Source organism: Schistocerca americana, chromosome 7, assembly GCF_021461395.2.
Source record: "Schistocerca americana isolate TAMUIC-IGC-003095 chromosome 7, iqSchAmer2.1, whole genome shotgun sequence".
Classification (NCBI taxonomy): Eukaryota; Metazoa; Arthropoda; class Insecta; order Orthoptera; family Acrididae; genus Schistocerca; species Schistocerca americana.
This window is the reverse complement of record NC_060125.1, coordinates 490893614-490911991: the sequence shown is the minus strand read 5'-3', so window position 1 is coordinate 490911991 and position 18378 is coordinate 490893614.

Sequence of the window (18378 nt, the reverse complement as noted above, 5' to 3'; positions counted from 1 at the left end):
TTGAGATGTTGTAGTAGGGTTAGTGGCAGAAGATAACGAACGAAAACATGTCTACAGAGTATGAAGTGCAGGAAATAGAGATGCTTATCGCAGTAGGGGCGCTTTACGAATTCCTGCACTTAGCAGTCTTCCTGGTCATACTGCTTTTCAGCTTTCATAATACGTTCCGGCGGTGTTTTAAATCTATCTAGTTGAATCCATCAAATCCAGTTACAATCCAGAAGTAGCGATCGACCGTCTGCGAGGATTGGAGAACAGGACAGATTATGTAAAATAGTCTACGAAACTGAATTCCTTGACTATGGCATAAACTGTAAATCATTAAGGGTAAAGTGAGCTATAATCCGCTGAACAACCACCTTGAACTGACGAACATACAGCACATCTATTAGCTGAAGGTACGGCGTACTTCCTGGAGAGATGACGTATACACCAAGACTTCAGGTTGGATACCATCGGCATGAGTTCAGTCACTATCTGACCCGAGCAAATCAACCAGGAGGAGAGACGCTTTTGCTGCATATGGGAAGCAGACGTCTTAAAAGCTGCGTCAGGATTTGTCTTACGAGTAGACCGGGCTTTGTGTCTACTTGAACCAGTTGTTTGTGGGTTTAGCACCGTTAGCTACTCGAGCTCCAAACTGGCCTTTCTGTTGTAGGTAAATTACCAGCATCTTTGGAAACACATACCCACTTGCTGATGTAACAGGTTCGGTGGTGTAAGAATGAATTGTCGCATGGTCACTCCGCTCCACACTTTTTACTAAACTTTTTTAATTTCTTCTAATGCTCAAACTAGTGTTTGTAAGTTTCAAGGTGGTATCTGAGAAATGTGTAAAACTTATTTTCATATCAAAATACGTAAATCTCCATCCAGGGCGACAAAATCATTAGAAAATTTAATTTTGAACGGAAATATGTGGAGCTCACGCTATACGATGTAAAATCCACACTAACCGATACACAAAACAATTCGCCTACGAGAAAGCAATCCGTTTTCAATGAAATTTATATATGCTGTTTGACGGAAAACAAATGACTCATACTAAAATTCTGGCCCTGAATATTGCTAACCTTTATCTTAGTCATAGAGTAAATATCTCTGGAGTGAGCATTGCGTTCTGCGCATGTTGTCAACATTAAACCAGGATTGTCACGTGTTTTCGGGACTTCGTTGTGCGTGTGTGCTTTCCGCAGCGTTTGAAGTTTGTAATATCAAGAGTTTTTGTTGTGTTTCACCGTTTGTTGATAGTGTAATAGCGATGGTGAATTACTGTTGTTGTTACGGATGCAAAGAAAAATATGTGGAAGGAGGGATAGTAACTTTTCATGCGTACATACCCTGTAGCTCTAATTATAGTTATCATATTAGTAAGAGACACTGTGTATGTTAAAAATTTCGAGACGCATTATAATTAAGGCTTGATTCTGTAGACCTATTTTTCTACCATTTATGACTATATAATAGATAATACGGCTCGTACAAAAGCTTACAAACAATCGCTTCCTCTCGTAAATTTGGTAGTGGAACAAGAAAGGGAATGGTTAGTTGTTTCAGCAAATACTATCCTCCATGCATTTATCAGTGACTTTTCGATTATGTATGTAGATTACTCAGTCTACTATTCATTTAATAAACTGAGAGCAAGTACGTAAAATGCGTTAAATAAATACTTCGAAGTGTCACCAGTAAGAAAAATTGGGCTTTAGGTCGCAAAAACGAGAAAATAAATACGCAGAAATAGCAGAAAAAAGGACGAATTAGTAGGGATATAATCGCTAGTGTGTTGCAAATTCGGTGTTTTTCGGACACTTGCAAAAGTACTAGCGTGCTGTCAAGTCGTTTTGCAAGACTATCACTGCAAAAATGTACTTCAGGCTCTGTAATACTATAAAGTGCCGTATCATACCGAAAACTACCAAAAATCGAGTCCATCTGAACTGTGACACCTATCGCAAAGAAGCAGAATGCAATATCACTTGCCCTTAAAAGTTACGTAGCTGGTTTATTCCCGGTATCAAATGGATACTGTTAAAATGTCCGCGCAACATATATAAATAATCCACGACAAGTACGAAAAGAATCCGTCTGTACTAGGGATGTAGTGACATTCTAAATACACAGGGCGCTATACGGACAAACACACGACGTCCCGAGAACACGTGACCAGGCTGGCAATGTATGTTGACAACACAAAATTGTTCTGCGCATGTGAATGCTCACTCCAGAGATATTTACTCCATGATCTTAGTCTTGTAAATAATCAATTTACCAGAACCGTTTTTTGTAATTACACAGCAAATGAACATAAAAATTAATGCATCTGACTTCCTGATAAACTGCTTGAAAATTGACAAAGTAGCAATTTACTGAATTATTTTATTGACATTAAGCCTCTGAACTGATACTGATATTTTCACAAAAACGCTCTGATAATCATTGTGTCTTACAGTGTACATGAACTTTGATGGTGATTAAATTTATTGGCATACCTGTGCGCACAGAACGCTCGTCTGCTCTGCAACCTGTCACTAAGGAATATTGATCTGACTGTCCAAAACCAAATTTCATTAGCCGTACTTGGCGATGTGCAGTGCGAGACGGTATCATGTCAATTTTCATAAAAATGCTTCTCAGTACACAGCTCGCGATGTGTAATGCGAGTATGCAAACACAGTCACAAAGTAAATGAAAATGAGGATCTAATCTCAGCGACTGATAAATGAGAACAAGACTCCCACTTTAACTATGCTTCATAAAGACATGACAACAATACACTTTTTCACGAAGTTCTCACAACTAGACAAATTAGTAGAAATTTTCGTAATAACTTTCCTATGTATAATTGCCTTCCTTAACACTTGGTTCAACTATAAGATGCATAATGTCGCATTATATCTACAGCGAACTTCAACCATATGCAACCTTTTAACATAAGAAACTGCACAGTTATAAATATAAAAATAACTGGATTACCTTAAAATTTGACTTTTGTCATTATTCCAGTCATATCATCTCATTTCTTAATATTTTTCTTCAAAACATATTATTACAAAAATCTTTTTTAAATAATGCTGTTTCCACTTCACGGGAGACCCGTTTCCATCCTTTTCAAACCAAATACGTTTGCCAGCCTGTCAAGCACATACTGCTACTACTATTCAAATTAAGTAACCTCTCTAATCTCTTACTAAGAATATAATATTACAGAGGTTGAGTACATTTATTAAATTCGCAGCTTCATTAAATTTATGGCCAAAACTACCTGAAAATTGTCATTACATACAGGACAGTACCCTTCCAACGCTTCTCCCTTGAAACGGAGAGTTCTTTCCTTACACCATTTTCATCAGTATTATCAATGTACCTATGTTCCATGGTGTTCATTAAGGAACACCTAGCACTCAAGTCACCATCACTGCCGCAGGCTTTGGTGGCGAAGGGGAGGAAGAAACGAAATGAAATTTCACGAGATCAGATGGTATATGCTGTCAGTTCAGTGATTAAAAAAATCGAGTCAAATTTATATGGAACTTGGCAGTATGAATCGGCTTATCAATATGATGTGAACTCCCTCTGGCCTGAATGCGAGCACTGAATCTGCTGTGAAGGGCGTCATAAAGTTGATGAATCCTCTCTTGAGGCAAGTACGCCCACAAGTTTTCTAACTGGTCCCTGGCAAAGGCAATGGTACATAACTGACATCCGAACTGGACCAAACATGTCCTATCGGGAACAGAGATGGGGATCTTCCTGCCTACAGGTGTACGTCTATATCACGCAGGCAGTTCATAAAGACACGAGCCTTCGGTGGACGAGCATTGTCTTGCTAAAAAGTGACACCACGATACTGTCACATGAGAGGTAATACCTGAGGACGCAGGCAGTCCGTTGTGCCGTCAAAGGTCCCTCAGTAATTACTAGCCGCGACCTGAAGTCATATGCGATGGTTCCCACAGTATGATGCCAGAAGTAACATCACTGTGCCTATCCTAAACACTTGAAGAGTGGGACGCCTCCCCTGGTCGCACCATACTCGCCGACGATTTTCAAATGGTTCAAATGACTCTGAGCACTATGGGGCTTAACATCTGTGGTCATGAGTCCCCTAGAACTTAGAACTACTTAAACCTAACCAACCTAAGGTCATCACACACATCCATGCCCGAGGCAGGATTCGAACCTGCGACCGTAGCGGTCACGCGGTTCCAGACTGAAGCACCTAGAACCGCACGGCCACACCGGCCGCCGACGATTTTCACCATTGGTGGTGCAGAACCGCGATTCATCGCTGATCATAATGCGACGCCTTTCATCAGCAGCCCATGCTTCTCTGCCATACCCACCTGTGCGGCTGTCAGGTCCAGTAGAAGCTGCTGTGGAACATCTCAGACTAGCCACTACAAATAACTACAATAATGAGTATGACCCTCACAACACTGGTAGAAGTAATGTCCACCATAAAACACTAAAAATCAAAAATATTCTAGTGGCTATGATAATATATCAACAAAACTGATTAAACAGTGTGTCTCTGAGTTCAGTGACATTTTAATTTATTTGTGTAACCGGTCTTTTATCAGTGGAACATTTCCTGAATAGTTGAAATACGCTGAAAGTAAGCCTTTGTATAAGAAAGGAGATAAGGAAATAGCATCAAACTTCCGTCCAGTTTCACTTTTGCCCGAATTCTCAAAAATTTTAGAAAAAATAATAAACATCCGTCTCCTTAACCATCTGACCGCAAATAAAATATTATCCAAGTCACCATCCGGTTTTCTAAAGGGTTCTGGTACTGAGGAAGCTATCTACACATACAGTGAGAATATAATTAATTCATTAGATAATAAATTGTAGGCTGCTGGTATATTTTGTGATCTGTCATAGGCATTTGACTGTGCAAATCGCCGCGCGGGGTAGCCGCGCGGTCTAGGCGCCTAGCCACGGTTCGCGCAGGTCCCCCCGTCGGAGGTTCGAGTCCTGCCTCGAGCATGGGTGTATGTGTTATCCTTGGCGTAAGTTAAAGTTAGATTAAGTAGTGTGTAAGCCTAGGGACCTCAGCAGTTTGGTCCCATAGGAACTTACCACCATCACTGTGTAAATCACAATACCCTTTTGAGTAAATTAGCACATTGCGGTGTAACGGGAAATGCTGCAAAATGGTTCAAATCGTATATCTCTGGCAGAAAACAAAGGGTATCAACAGGAAAGAGACGTGTATTAAGCTATTAGGCATCATCTAACTGGGAACCAGTACATGTGGTGTCCCCCAAGGTTGCATCTTAGAGCCCTTACTTTTCATTGTGTATATCAATGACCTTTCATCAGTAACATTACCAGATGCCAAGTTTGTTATTTTTACAGACGACATAAGCATTTCAATAAATAGTAAATGAAGTATAGTCTTAAAAAGTCGACTAATGAAATGTTCACGGTCGGTAATAAATGGTTCCCAATCAATTCTCTGTCAATAAACTTTGAAAAAATATACCATATGCAGTTTATAAATAGTACAAGGTTTCCTGCCAGTATATGCCTGAAACATGACGACAAGCAGACAGAAGAAGTTGACTGTGTTAAGTTCTTGGGATTACAGCTTGATAAGAAATTTAACTGGGAGGAGTATATCAAAGAATTGCTGAAGCGCCTAAACATCTCTCTATTTGCTGTGCCAATATTGAGAGACATAAGTGACATAAAAATTATAGAGCTAGCGCACTACGCTTATTTTCATTCCATAAAGTCATACAGTATTAATTTTTGGGGCAACTCATCAAGCCAAGCTAAAGTATTCCGAGCCCAAAAACGTACAATACGAGTTATTTGTAGTGTGAACTCAAGAACGTCCTGAATAGGACTATTTAAGGAATTGGGGATAATAACTACTGCTTCCCAATGTCTTTATTTCTTAACGAAATTTGTCATTAAACATATATCTTTTTTTCAAAGCATCAGCTCAATACGTGGAATCAATGCTAGAAATAAAAATAACTTTCACAAAGATTTAAAGGCACATACTTTGGTTCAGAAAAGTGTCCATCATTCAGCAATACACATTTTCAATAACATGTCGGCAGCCATAAAAAGTTTAACTAATACTAAAGTTCAGTTTGAGAAGAGTCTAAAGGATGGCCAACTCCTTCTACTCCACTGAAGAATTTCTTAGCAGAACCAATTGATGCTTGTATGTTATTAATAATATCAAGTAACGTGATATTGTGTAGAGTCTGGCTTCTATACCAATTTTGTGCAGCAATTCGATGATTGTAAATAAGTGCTGTAAAACGCTTTTTTTTTTTTTAATCTGATGATGCGAGACTACAAAAGCCGAAGAATTATCATATGCACTTAAGTGTATTGAACATTTAATATATGGTCACAAGTTTTGTATCCTTTTAAATGTAAATATGTATTTTTACCGATTCCATATCCACAAGGGCAATTTCATTTTGAATATATGGAATATACATTAGCATATATGTTCTTCTTTTGTAAATATTTATTGTGTATGCACTATGAATCAATTGAAACGGAAAGTACAGCGAATCTAATCTACAGTATCTACGTGTATGTATGACCATGCTTTGTAGACACTTCACTTTTTTGTCTGGCAATACTGAAGCTCATAAGACCAGTCTCATCATGAAATCACTACGGATGATCCAGAGCCTGACAGTGAAGAAGTGTCGTTAGTAAGTGATGGAAGCCAGACTTCCAATTATCTGACAAACTCATCGAAGAGGAAGGAGAGAGGTATTATTTCATGAGAAAAGTAAAGGAGGTCACCGCCATCGAGGACTCTGACAAAACGAAAAGACTGAGCTTCAAGAAAATACACAAATGGTACCGTATGGTGCATGCAGGTAAGACATTGACGTCACTTGGTAGAATGAGTCGCGCGTCCAAAACTTCACTTGCTTGGCTATTACGTAGGTGAAAAATTCAGGTTGGCGAGAACTGTTCTAGGTGCAAATCTTCACTATTGGGATATCCGTGCTTGGGGTTGCAGAACGCCCCAGGAGCAGACCTCACTCAATTCACTGGATCTGTCCGTGGGTGGGTTTCAAGGTTTTATGAGATAGTGTACTATATTACCATTGTTTGAGAATGCTGCATTAATTACGTTGATTATAAATGCAGCCTCATTTCTCTTCTTTAATGTAATTTCTGCGAATCTCCTTTAGTATTTATAATGACTAATAATTGTGCTCACTATATTTACAGTATTTCTCGTGTACTTTCCAAATCTAAGGTGGCCTCCCTTACGGAAAAGTTAACTTAGAACCCGGACTCACCGTGCTACGTGCGCTAAAGATGAAGTCAATACCTTAGCCCTGTGCCACAAAGGTAATTTTTCCCACCATCACAAAGTTGTGATGTCGTAAGACTAGGTGATGAGCAGCACCACCACGTCTCCTAGCGGTTACACGATGCGAGCCAGAGTACAGCAGTCATACTGCACAGGTCATTTGGGAGTCAATTTCATTATGTTGCTTTTAGCAACGCAGGCCTACCTTTCGCAATACTTACTTGTCAAACGTCAAAGGAAGGTAAGAGTATTATGGTTTAACGTACCGCCGATGACGTGGTCGTTAGAGACAGAGGCCAAATTCTTTTTGGAAAAAGGTAAGACAGAAAATTGTCCGTGCCCTTTGAAAAGAACCATCCCAGCATTCGCTTTAAGTTATTCAGCGAAATCAGGGAAAACCCAAATCCGAATGGCGGTGTGGGTACTTCAACAGCTGTCCTCCCCAGAACGAGTTCACTTTTTTACCATAGCGCCACTTCGAAGATTTAAACTTCGAACTTGGCCTGGCGGACAGGCTGTTCAAAATCTGCAGATCTTTCACTTTGGAACAGTTTTTGCTTTCAAAAACACAAAATTCCACTGTGAGATATTTAATACATGGCAGGAACATAAGAACTCACTGCTCCATTCTACTTAGTCTGTGGCGGTTCTCTTTTCTAAAAAGTGAGTAGATATTGCAACCAGAGGTCTAACATCAAGTTTTTACCATTACAGTGAGTAATCGCTGTACCAACTATGTCTGAAAAGGCCGAGCGCAGAATCATGATTATTTTTTTTTTTGGGGGGGGGGGGGGGGAGTCTTGGTTCTCGCTCCCTATTTCAGCTAGGAACATGGGGTGAAAAATTTTTGATTTAGCCCGGACCATCGGCCTTTTGTATAACCATTCGAACATCTGCCTTATGGTAGCTATGTTTCAGTACAGTACGCTAGATTTGAGCGACGAACCGGAGCTAGCGCCCAGGCAAATTGTGCGATTAGATTAATTCTTTTTGCAAAAGATTTTAATTGGATGAAATTAATCATCACATCCAATGGCACCATTTGTATGTGCATGTTGTGTCATATTGCACGACATGACAGATGCCATGTTGCATGACAAGATGGAATGTATCATGTTATATGACGTGACATCATGTATTATGTTACTTTACTTGCCACGACGCATTACATTACATGACATAGATACTAATACTAACAAGTAAAAAAAAGGATATATTAAGATGTTTTGATTCAAAAGTCTTTGAGTCTGCCAAAACATAGAAAAGCTACTTTCCTTCTTTTAGATCCCTAACTCTGCCCAAGACATATTCGCCTTTTTTGTGCTATGATAGGAGCATTTTTCATTCCGGTATAGTATGGCTCCAGCTGTTAAGTGCCTACAATAAAAATCCACTATAAATGCTGACTAACCAGCATAAAAATCGTGATTGGTGCCCTATAGTACGATGCAGGGGAAAGGGGGGTGGGGGCTAGGCAAACGATACTCGCGTACGAACGACCTCAAGACTGCCCAATACGGCACAGAACTTGACACAGTATCGAGTGCTACTGGAACAATGGAACAACCACTTGACGTTTGACTCACGCGGCACGAGACCAAGCGATCGCGAGCAGCTACAAAAACCACCACACGAACAAGTTATAGCTCTGCTTTAAATTTGACAGTTTCGTGAAATACAGATGGAAATGTCAATAAATCCTACCACCATACAAATTTCTGCCATATTTGAACTAATTTACAATGATAGAGAGTACTCTTGCAGTATTTATGTAACCGTATATTAACATTTATGTTTTATATAAAGCTAACAGTCAAAGCCGAAAGAATAGTTGCTCAGAAATATTACTCGATTCTGAACACAATACAATGTTCTATTTGGTTATCAGTGCCTATAATAATTTACCAGATGAGTTACAAATGAGCATTTCGATTTCTGTTCACATATTAGAATAACGAGTGAAAAAAGTAAACAGTTTTTAATCATCTTTCAAACAAGATGATAACATTCATATGCAACAAGGAAGACCCTAAATTGGGAATTAAACGCCTAATATACGAAATAAATTATATTAAATGGGCTGTAATGGGGGTTGAGAAAGTAAATGATAGTGACATGACCCGTTCTGGAGATAGTATTAACATAAATTTTCGCTGGTGAGACATCTGGAATTGTTACATGTAACGTTCTTGATGAAATCATCCGCTACAGTTGTAAAATTATTTATTGACTGAAGCCTTAACAACATTAGGTTTCACATGTGGCACCGGAAGAAGGGGTTGTGTCTCTTAAACCTAGTCCTGTATAGACATCAGTCAGTAAATAATTTTACACCTGTAGCGGTTGATTTCAATATAAACATAGTACCAACAGTCACTAAGTTGCAAGGCGAACAAAGACTCGAGGATTAAACTGAATCGTTATTGTGATAATTTATTTTCCTTATTCTTCTTCTTCTATTGGTTTGGGCCTAATTAGGACCACAGTGGTCCTCGCCCAGAGAGCTTTTATTTTAGGGCTACGAGCAAAGTTCCTCTCCTCTGTCCACTCCAGCTTGCTGGTTCTTGTACTCTTTTTTCTGGTAAGGGACACCGGTAATAACACTTGTAGGGTGACCTGCCGGAATTTGGGCGGGTTCTATAAGATTTGTTATGGAATTTCGAGCTGCTCCGGGTCTGATATCACCGTGACAATCCATTTTCTCTTGGTGGCTTTCCCTCTACCTGTCGTCCTCTGGATCCTATTCATGAGCCTGCAGAAGTTCATGAGGGTCAAATGTCCATAATCTGATTATGTCTCCTTGGAGACTGTACAGCTCACAGTTGTGTCCGATTCTGTTGGTGTCGTGCTCTTCTCTAATTGGCCCTAGAATTCTCCTTAGAACTTTCCGTTCCTTGAGCTCTAATTTCCTGAGTGGACCCTTCCTGTTCACAAAGAGATATTCAGATGCGTACAGTGCGGAGGTTCCTAACTACTGATTTGTAGCGTTTGAGTTTAAGGTTCTTGGAAAAGTACTTGGAGATGTAAATGTTCTTGCAGGAGTGTTAGGCCCTCTCCAACTTGGAATATCTGGTATTTGTTGCCAAGTTCGCACTCTCATTTGTTGAAATTCGCTGTCCTAAATATTTGACTGTAGGGACTTCACGAACGGTGGTGCCTTCTAGTGGAATTGTAGATGGGGTTCCCTTCATAGGAATAAACTCAGTCTTTTGTATACAACTTCCAAATCAGTCTTAGTCGCTATGCTGTAGAGGCTCAATAGCTGGCGAGTAGCCTCCTCTGCACTGTTGGCTAACAAGAGCATGTCATTAGCAATAGCTATTCACTGAGGTTGTCTTTCTTGTATGCATTGCACTTCCCGATGGTTGTGTGCAAGTCCATTGCTGATAATGTTGTCGAGTACATAGTTGAAGAGTATGCACGAGAGGTCATCACCTTGTCTATAGGTAATTCCCGTTTGAATAGTGAAACTCTCAGAGAGCGCACTTCTAAGATTGATTTTGGAGATGGTCTTCTTCAGAGTGACGTGAAGTAGTCTGTTGGTCTTCTCTTCTACGCCCAATTATCGTAAGGTGGAGACCAGGGTCTCTCTGACTGTCGAACCATGTGCCTCTAGAAAGTCCTCTAGGATGGCTACACATGGATGTCCACTGCCACGCCAGTATGTAAGGATGGGCTAGAGGTTTTGTATTTGCTCTGTGATAGATCTACTAGCTCGAAAGTCAGTCTGCTATTCATCTAGTTGGGAGTCAAGATGGTTGATGACTCTAGTTAGCATGGCTCTATCAGTGATATGCCTCTGGTAGCTGTCGACGTCGATCTTATTACCCCTTTGTGAAGAGGATTGATCATTTACTTAGTTTTGCGATTCAAGTGCATAATATATTTATAACATTATGACACGCTGCGAAGATCCTGCCAAAAGAAGTTACTAGGTAGTAAGTGATCGAAAGTTCGAGCAAAGTCCAAGGTTCCTTGAGCTGTGACGTGGACTGCTTGAACAATTGGACTCATGCTCAAGCGCAGCACTACTCATAACAATGTACCGCTACACCTGGCAGTGCTAAGCTCCAAAGAATACTAAACGGCAAAATCCGACAAGTATATCTGGTTACCACAAAACACTAGATCGTCCAAAGTATTCGAGCGAATCGCCCTTCCCAGAATACGGCCACCTCTCGCTGAACACGATGTAATAAGCCTAAACCAGCTTTCATTCAAAACAAAGTTATCAGCAGACCTACAACCGTTACGGATATCGGAAATTGTAGCATATAATATGAAAAGGGCGAATTCAGAGCGGTAGCGTTCTTGGACATCCAAAAAGCGATTGACGTAGTGAGAAAAGATCTGCTGCTGACTAAACTACACGGCACTGGCGTCATACATGATTGTTAACAGAAACTGACAACTTCCAGAAAGACAGAAGTATTTTTGTTAAAGTGGATGGCTAAAAGTCAAGCACTAGACTCCTACAAGGGGGAATTACACAAGGGTCTGTGCCTTCGTTGGCTTTATTTAACCTGCACGTCAACGACCTTCCTGTTCTACCTCTGATTTTTCTTGCCCAATTCGCGGATGATGTAGCCCCTGCAGAGGTGATGTGGTGGCCCACAGAATGTAATGACAATTGGCACTCATGGAACAATGGGCGACTGAAAATCACATAACAGTGAAAGAAGATAAGGCGAAGTCTGTTAAGTTCCCACGAAAGCGACTATAACTCAGAGATACACTCCGAAACAACAATAGAGACGTCAGCTGGGCTGACCAGGTTAAGTGTCTCAGAATAACAATTGACAAAAAGGTAATAAACAAAACACACATACTGGACAAACGGGTAAGTATGATCGAACTAATACACAGGTTGTACCCCTTCCTCGCAAGTACAGATATGACCACCAGGACAGATCTGCGGCTCAATAAGGCACGCGTCCTCCGTCAGTATTTTACGAATGCTCAACATGGGGAACAATATGGCCATCTAGTATGAAACTGCCCCAAACAATACAAAACCGATGCCTCCAAATCATATTGAAAGCACCTCGTTGGACAGGAACAAAGGAACAAGGTATTTGCACTAGGAATTAGGGTTACAATTCACCTAGGATTATATCAGAGAAAAGTTTATATATATATATATATATATATATATATATATATATATATATTAGGCGAAAGTCTTCTGACTGGCGAAAGTATTCTGACTGGTTAGATACAGCCCGCCACTAATTCCTCTCCTGTACCAACCCCTTCATTTCAGAGAGTAGCACTTGCAGCCTATGTCCTCAATTATTTGCTGGATGTATTCCAATTCTGTCCTCCTGTACCATTTATCCTCTACGGATCGCTCCAGTACCGTGGAAGCCATTCTCTGATGTTTTAACTGATGATCTACCATCCTGTCCCTTATTCTTGTCAGTGTTTTCCATATATTCCTTTCCTCACCTATTCTGCGGAAAACCTGCTCATTTCTTACCTTATCAGTCCATCTACTTTTCAACGTGCTTCTGTAGCAGCACATTTCAAATGCTTAGATTCTCTTCTGTTCTGGTTTTCCCACAGTCCATGTTTCACTACCATACAGTGCTGTGCTCCAAACGTACATTCTTAGGAATTTCTTCGTCAAAGCAAGGTTTATATTCGACACTAGTAGACTCCTCTTAGTCAGGAAAGACCTTTTTGCCAGTGCTAGTCTGCTTTTTATGTCCTTGCTTCGTCCGTCTTGCGTTATTTTATTGCCTAGGTACCACAAATAACTTCATCTACCTCGTGATCACCAATCCTGATGTTAAGTTTCTCGCTGTTCTCTTTTCTGCTACTACTTCTCATTACTCGGTCTTTATTCGATTTACTCTCAATCCATATTCTGTGCTCATTAGACTGTTGATTCCATTCAACAGATCTTGTAATTCTTCTTCACTTTCTCTGGGGATCGCAATGTAATCAGCGAATCCTATAATTAATATCCTTTCACCTTGAATTTTAATTCCAGTCTTCAGCCTTTCTTTTATTTGCATCATTGCTTCTTCGACGTATAGATTGAACAGTAGGGGTGAAAGACTACATTCCTGTCTTAGACCCTTCTTAATACGAGCACTTCGTTCATTGTCTTCCAGCCTTATTGTTCCTTCTTGGTTCTTGTACGTACTGTATATAACCCACCTTTCCCTATAGCTTTTTTTTTTTTTTAGAATTTCTAACATCTTCGCCGTTGTACATTGTCGAACGCTTTTTCAATGTCGACAAATTCCATGGAAGTGTCTTGATTTTTCTTTAGTCCTGCTTCCATTATCAACCGCAATGTCTGATCTGTCTCTCTGGTGCCTTTACCTTTCCTAAGCCGAACTGATCGTCATTTAACACATCCTCAGATAAAAAAGACAGACTAAGTCCAACAACTAGACATCTCGAATACTCCGGTACTGTGGAATGCAGTCAGGGAGCCTCGAGCAACAATAGAGAACCCAATATGACCACACTGCTATGAAGAAATGACCCCAGTAGGCCTAAACAGCCGTGAGCCCAAAGATCTGCTAAAGCCGAAAAATGGAAGGGAAATCAAATACAATCCATTCAGAAAACCCAGCCACCGAAGCCGGCAGCACTTTTTAACAAATAAATAAATAAAAGAAATAGCTAATTTCCCAAAGAATACTAAATGGCAAAACTCTGTCCCGCTTCCTCTCAGTAATTAATTAAAAAACTGCGTTCTGCCCTCTATTACTGGAAACAAAATTTACAATTCGGTCCGCTCGCTAAAGAAAAGGATCGACCACTGAAAACAAAACATCATACATTCTATAAACAATATTACAGGCACGGCGGCTCAAAAAATTAAACTTTCTGTCTTTCAAATCACGGATCACTTAACTTCAACAGCCCTAGCTTGGCGCGAAGATAACCACGTCAGTCCAAAACGGATACATAACAAAGACTGACGAATTCATAACTGAATCTGTTTGCGGCGCTTCGTGATAAAGACGGGTTGTATATGCTGTGTCTCGTACAAACGGGCCATCGGACATGTTAATCACAAATTTTGATGAGTCTTGGGAATGTTGTACAAGGACCTGTCCTGAGTACCCGGATAGTGGCTTTTCGTGAGACGACTCCTAGAGTCTGAGAAAACCTCCTACATCCGTAACGTTAACCACGCTTCAATTGAACGAGCTTTGTGCACGAATTAACATTCGCGACTACCAAGCTGGTGATGTGGGATCGAACCCTTGCAGTATTTTTTTTTTCACTGCCATTAAATGTCATGCAAAATTATTCAAAGATAGCCACTTTGCCGCAGTAATTACGAGGGCTATCCACAAAGTGCATTACGTTTCGGAATTAAAAATAAATAAAGTATTGGAAATTTTTTAAATTATATACAGATGAAAGCCACACTTAAATACTACTTTTCTACATAGTTGCCATTTAAATTAAGGCACTTATCGTAGCGATGGACGAGCTTGGAAATTCCTTCGTCGTAAAATTCGGCCGCCTGCGCCTTCAGCCACGTGGTTACCTCTTCTTTTGGGACAAAAAAGGTGTGATTTTTGTGGATTTCCTGGAAAGAGGCACTACAATAAACTCTCAAAGGTATTGCCAAACTCTGCACAACCTCAGAAGTGCAATACAAAACAAGCGCAGGGGAAAGTTGGGCTCAAAGATCTTGCTGATTCACGACAACGCCCGGGCCCACACGGCAAATGCCACTCGTGAAGTTCTCGAATCTTTTAAGTGGGAGTTGTTTCCTCATCCGCCGTACAGTCCCGACCTGGCACCGAGCAACTTCCACTTTTTCCCAGCAATGAAGAAGTGGTTGGCTATGCAGCGTTTTGATGACGACGCACAGCTTCAAGAAGAGGTAACCACGTGGTTGAAGGCGCAGGCGGCCGAATTTTACGACGAAGGAATTTCCAAGCTCGTCCATCGCTACGATAAGTGCCTTAATTTAAATGGCAACTATGTAGAAAAGTAGTATTTAAGTGTGGCTTTCATCTGTATATAATTTAAAAAATTTCCAATACTTTATTTATTTTTAATTCCAAAACGTAATGTACTTTGTGGATAGCCCTCGTACTTTAATAAATCAATTATTACAATACACTATCTACGAGTACAAATGTGTATTTCGTTTGTGGTTCGTTGTTAAAATTCCAGATATTGGGACTGCTCCAAAGATTTCCACATACAGATGAAAGTAATCGTCTCCAGTTTTGATATCGATTATGTAATTAATACCTATCAAGCCGGTTCCCCGGTCGCTGTGGCCGAGTGGTTGCAGGCGCTTCTGTCCCGAACCACGCTGCTGCAACGGTCGCAAGTTCGAATCCTGCCTCGGGCATGGATGTGTGTGATGTCCTTAGGTTAGTTAGGTTTAAGTAGTTCTAAGTCTAGGGGACTGATGACCTCAGATGTTAAGTTACATAGTTCTTAGAGCCATTTGAACCAAGCCGGTTGCCAGTACCAATCAACGTACAATAGATCCCTTGAGGAATAAGGAGCTAAAACCGATGTGAACTAGATTAGTAATCCATTCACAACACAGTATACTGTAACTGCGTCAGGAAAGATATCCATCATGTTTTCTTATAAACGCTGAAACCACTCTGGAAAATTTGGTCGGAGTGTTCAAAGAGGAGTTGACTAGTTGACTCATAAATTAAAACATATAATTCTGAAGTGCACGAAATCAGAGAAGTTCACGAAAGTGCTGCACGAAGAGCTTATAAAATTGGTCATTCTTCCGTACGTGGGACAAGAAAAATTTCTTGACGTTATTAATTCGTAGGGCGTACAGATTGATCTGACACTTTACGAGCCAATCTTTTTAGATGAAAAACAAGCATCCTCCTTCGCCGTAAAAATTATCCAACCCAAATTTACTCAATTTTTCCAACCTTAAGGTGGTTATTTTTACAGGCAGGTTACAATTTTTGCGAAAAAATTCAAAGTGTTCCCGACTTGTTAAAGACTAACAGAGAAATAGCTTTGAGTGTAGATTCCGTACAAATACCCGTACATTCTTTAATGCTGCATCAATTTTATGCACTTACTTTCACGAGAACGATCAAACACGTGTTGTTCGGATCGAAGTTGATCGAAGAACTAACAGTCTTTTCAAATCCAAGTGAACTGTGTTTTTCGGTATCGCTTCTGAAAAATCTGTGTACCTGCACGGAGATAGCTTACATTAAACGTGCGTGGTGCTCTACGAATTTGTCTTTTTGGTTGCAATCCGGAATATTGTGTCCTACCACAACAAGGGATACAAGCTATAGCGAGTAAGACTTTTCTGTGTTCCATTCTGTAACAAACGAAAAATACTTCTGAAGGAAGCTTGCTGTAATTATTAATTTATTAAGGAAATTACTATGTTGAATGTGACTGTTCTTGAATAATTTTGCTTGATTTATGCTATTTGATGATATTATGTATGATGAAATTGAAAACCAAAGCTAGGTATACGGGCAGGATTTTAACACGTACTGCCAGCACAACGTTCCCTCAGTCGAAACACATTTCACGTTACGAATATAGGGGATGCGCATAGAACATCAACATCGATTTTCTCGGAAGCTAGGAACTGTAGCACGAAAAGCCGCTAGCCAGGTACACAGAAAAGGCCACTCTACAAATTACCCAGGACTCTTCAGAATCAATGATTGACGGGTCTGATGGCCCCTTATTACTTGATTGTTCCGCATCCCCACCACTTTCACCTGTCACCCGGCTACTGCACTGCCCGGAGCTCGAAGTTGGGTGGCGGCTCTGAAGTTTTTTAGTGATGAGAAGTAACATTTTTTTAACAAATCATTTGTTGGGCGAACGCCAGGCAACGCCAGAGATATCAGGGCCCTATACATTCTAACGGAAGATTCAAGCAGCATGACGCAGGTACTTTCTTTTTTATGACTCAAAGAGCTGAGTGCGAGAGCCGGCTTGGTGCCCACAGGTGAGGCAAGTGTGCAGGGTGTTTATAATTAAAGTTAAACTTTTAAAACGCTGTAGAAATAACACCACCTGTCAGAACGACGTCGAATTGCAACGGAATATTATCGGAGTTGGGGGAAAACGTATGGCAGAAGAAAAAAAATAGTGTGAAAATTGATCAATAGATGGCGCTGTATGTGTCAGAATACGTAAATGAAACACCTGTCATGCGCACGACCCATTTAAATTGGTATAAACACGCCGGGCTCACGGCTTTTCCTCCTTTCGCGTCTGCGACGTTCGCCATAACTGTATCAATGCAGGATCGCGCTCTGCTTGTAAAAGCTGTATTACAAGAATGATGACGGTACACACGTCGCTCTGCAGACGTTCGGGGCACAGAAGGGTTTGAAAAAAAGCGTTGGTCCGATGACTGTCGTGGGCCTGGGGAAAATGATTCGAAAATTCGAATAGACACCAAAGTGTACAGCCTGGTAGAGGGAGGAAACGAACTGATTTGACGTCAGTGATAGCAGTGGCCACAGCAATGCATGAGGAGACGAGTGGTGGTGTGCAAACGTGTAGTGCACGGAGAACTGCCCGAACATTGGACATACTCGTGAGCACGGCGCGTAAAGCCCTACGAAACATCCTTCTTTCCTATTCATTCCAAATTACCGATGTGCACGAGTTGCTTCCTGTTGACCAGCCAGCAAGAGAGACCTTTGCTGCAGAATTTCTTGCTCGCAAGGAAGTGGATAATGATTGGCCGCGGAGGATTTTGTGGACAGACGAAGCCCACTTCCATCTGACTGGACGTACACAGAATTGTCGAATATGGGCAACGGAAAATCCACACGCAAATCAACCAGTACCACTTCGTCCTGAAAAGGTCACTGTGCGGTGCGGGTTTACGGCATCATTTATCATAGAGCCATATTTTTTTCGAAGAGACAGGTGCTTCCAGTCCTGTCACCCGTACCGTCACTGGGAAGCGCTATGAGTGTCTTTTGCGCAACCATGTCATTACAGCTCTTCAACAGCGTGGATGTGTTGATGGGATCATTTTAATGCAAGATGGCGCACCTCCGCACATTGCAAAACCAGTTAAGCAGCCGCTGAAGCTCCATTTCGGAAAT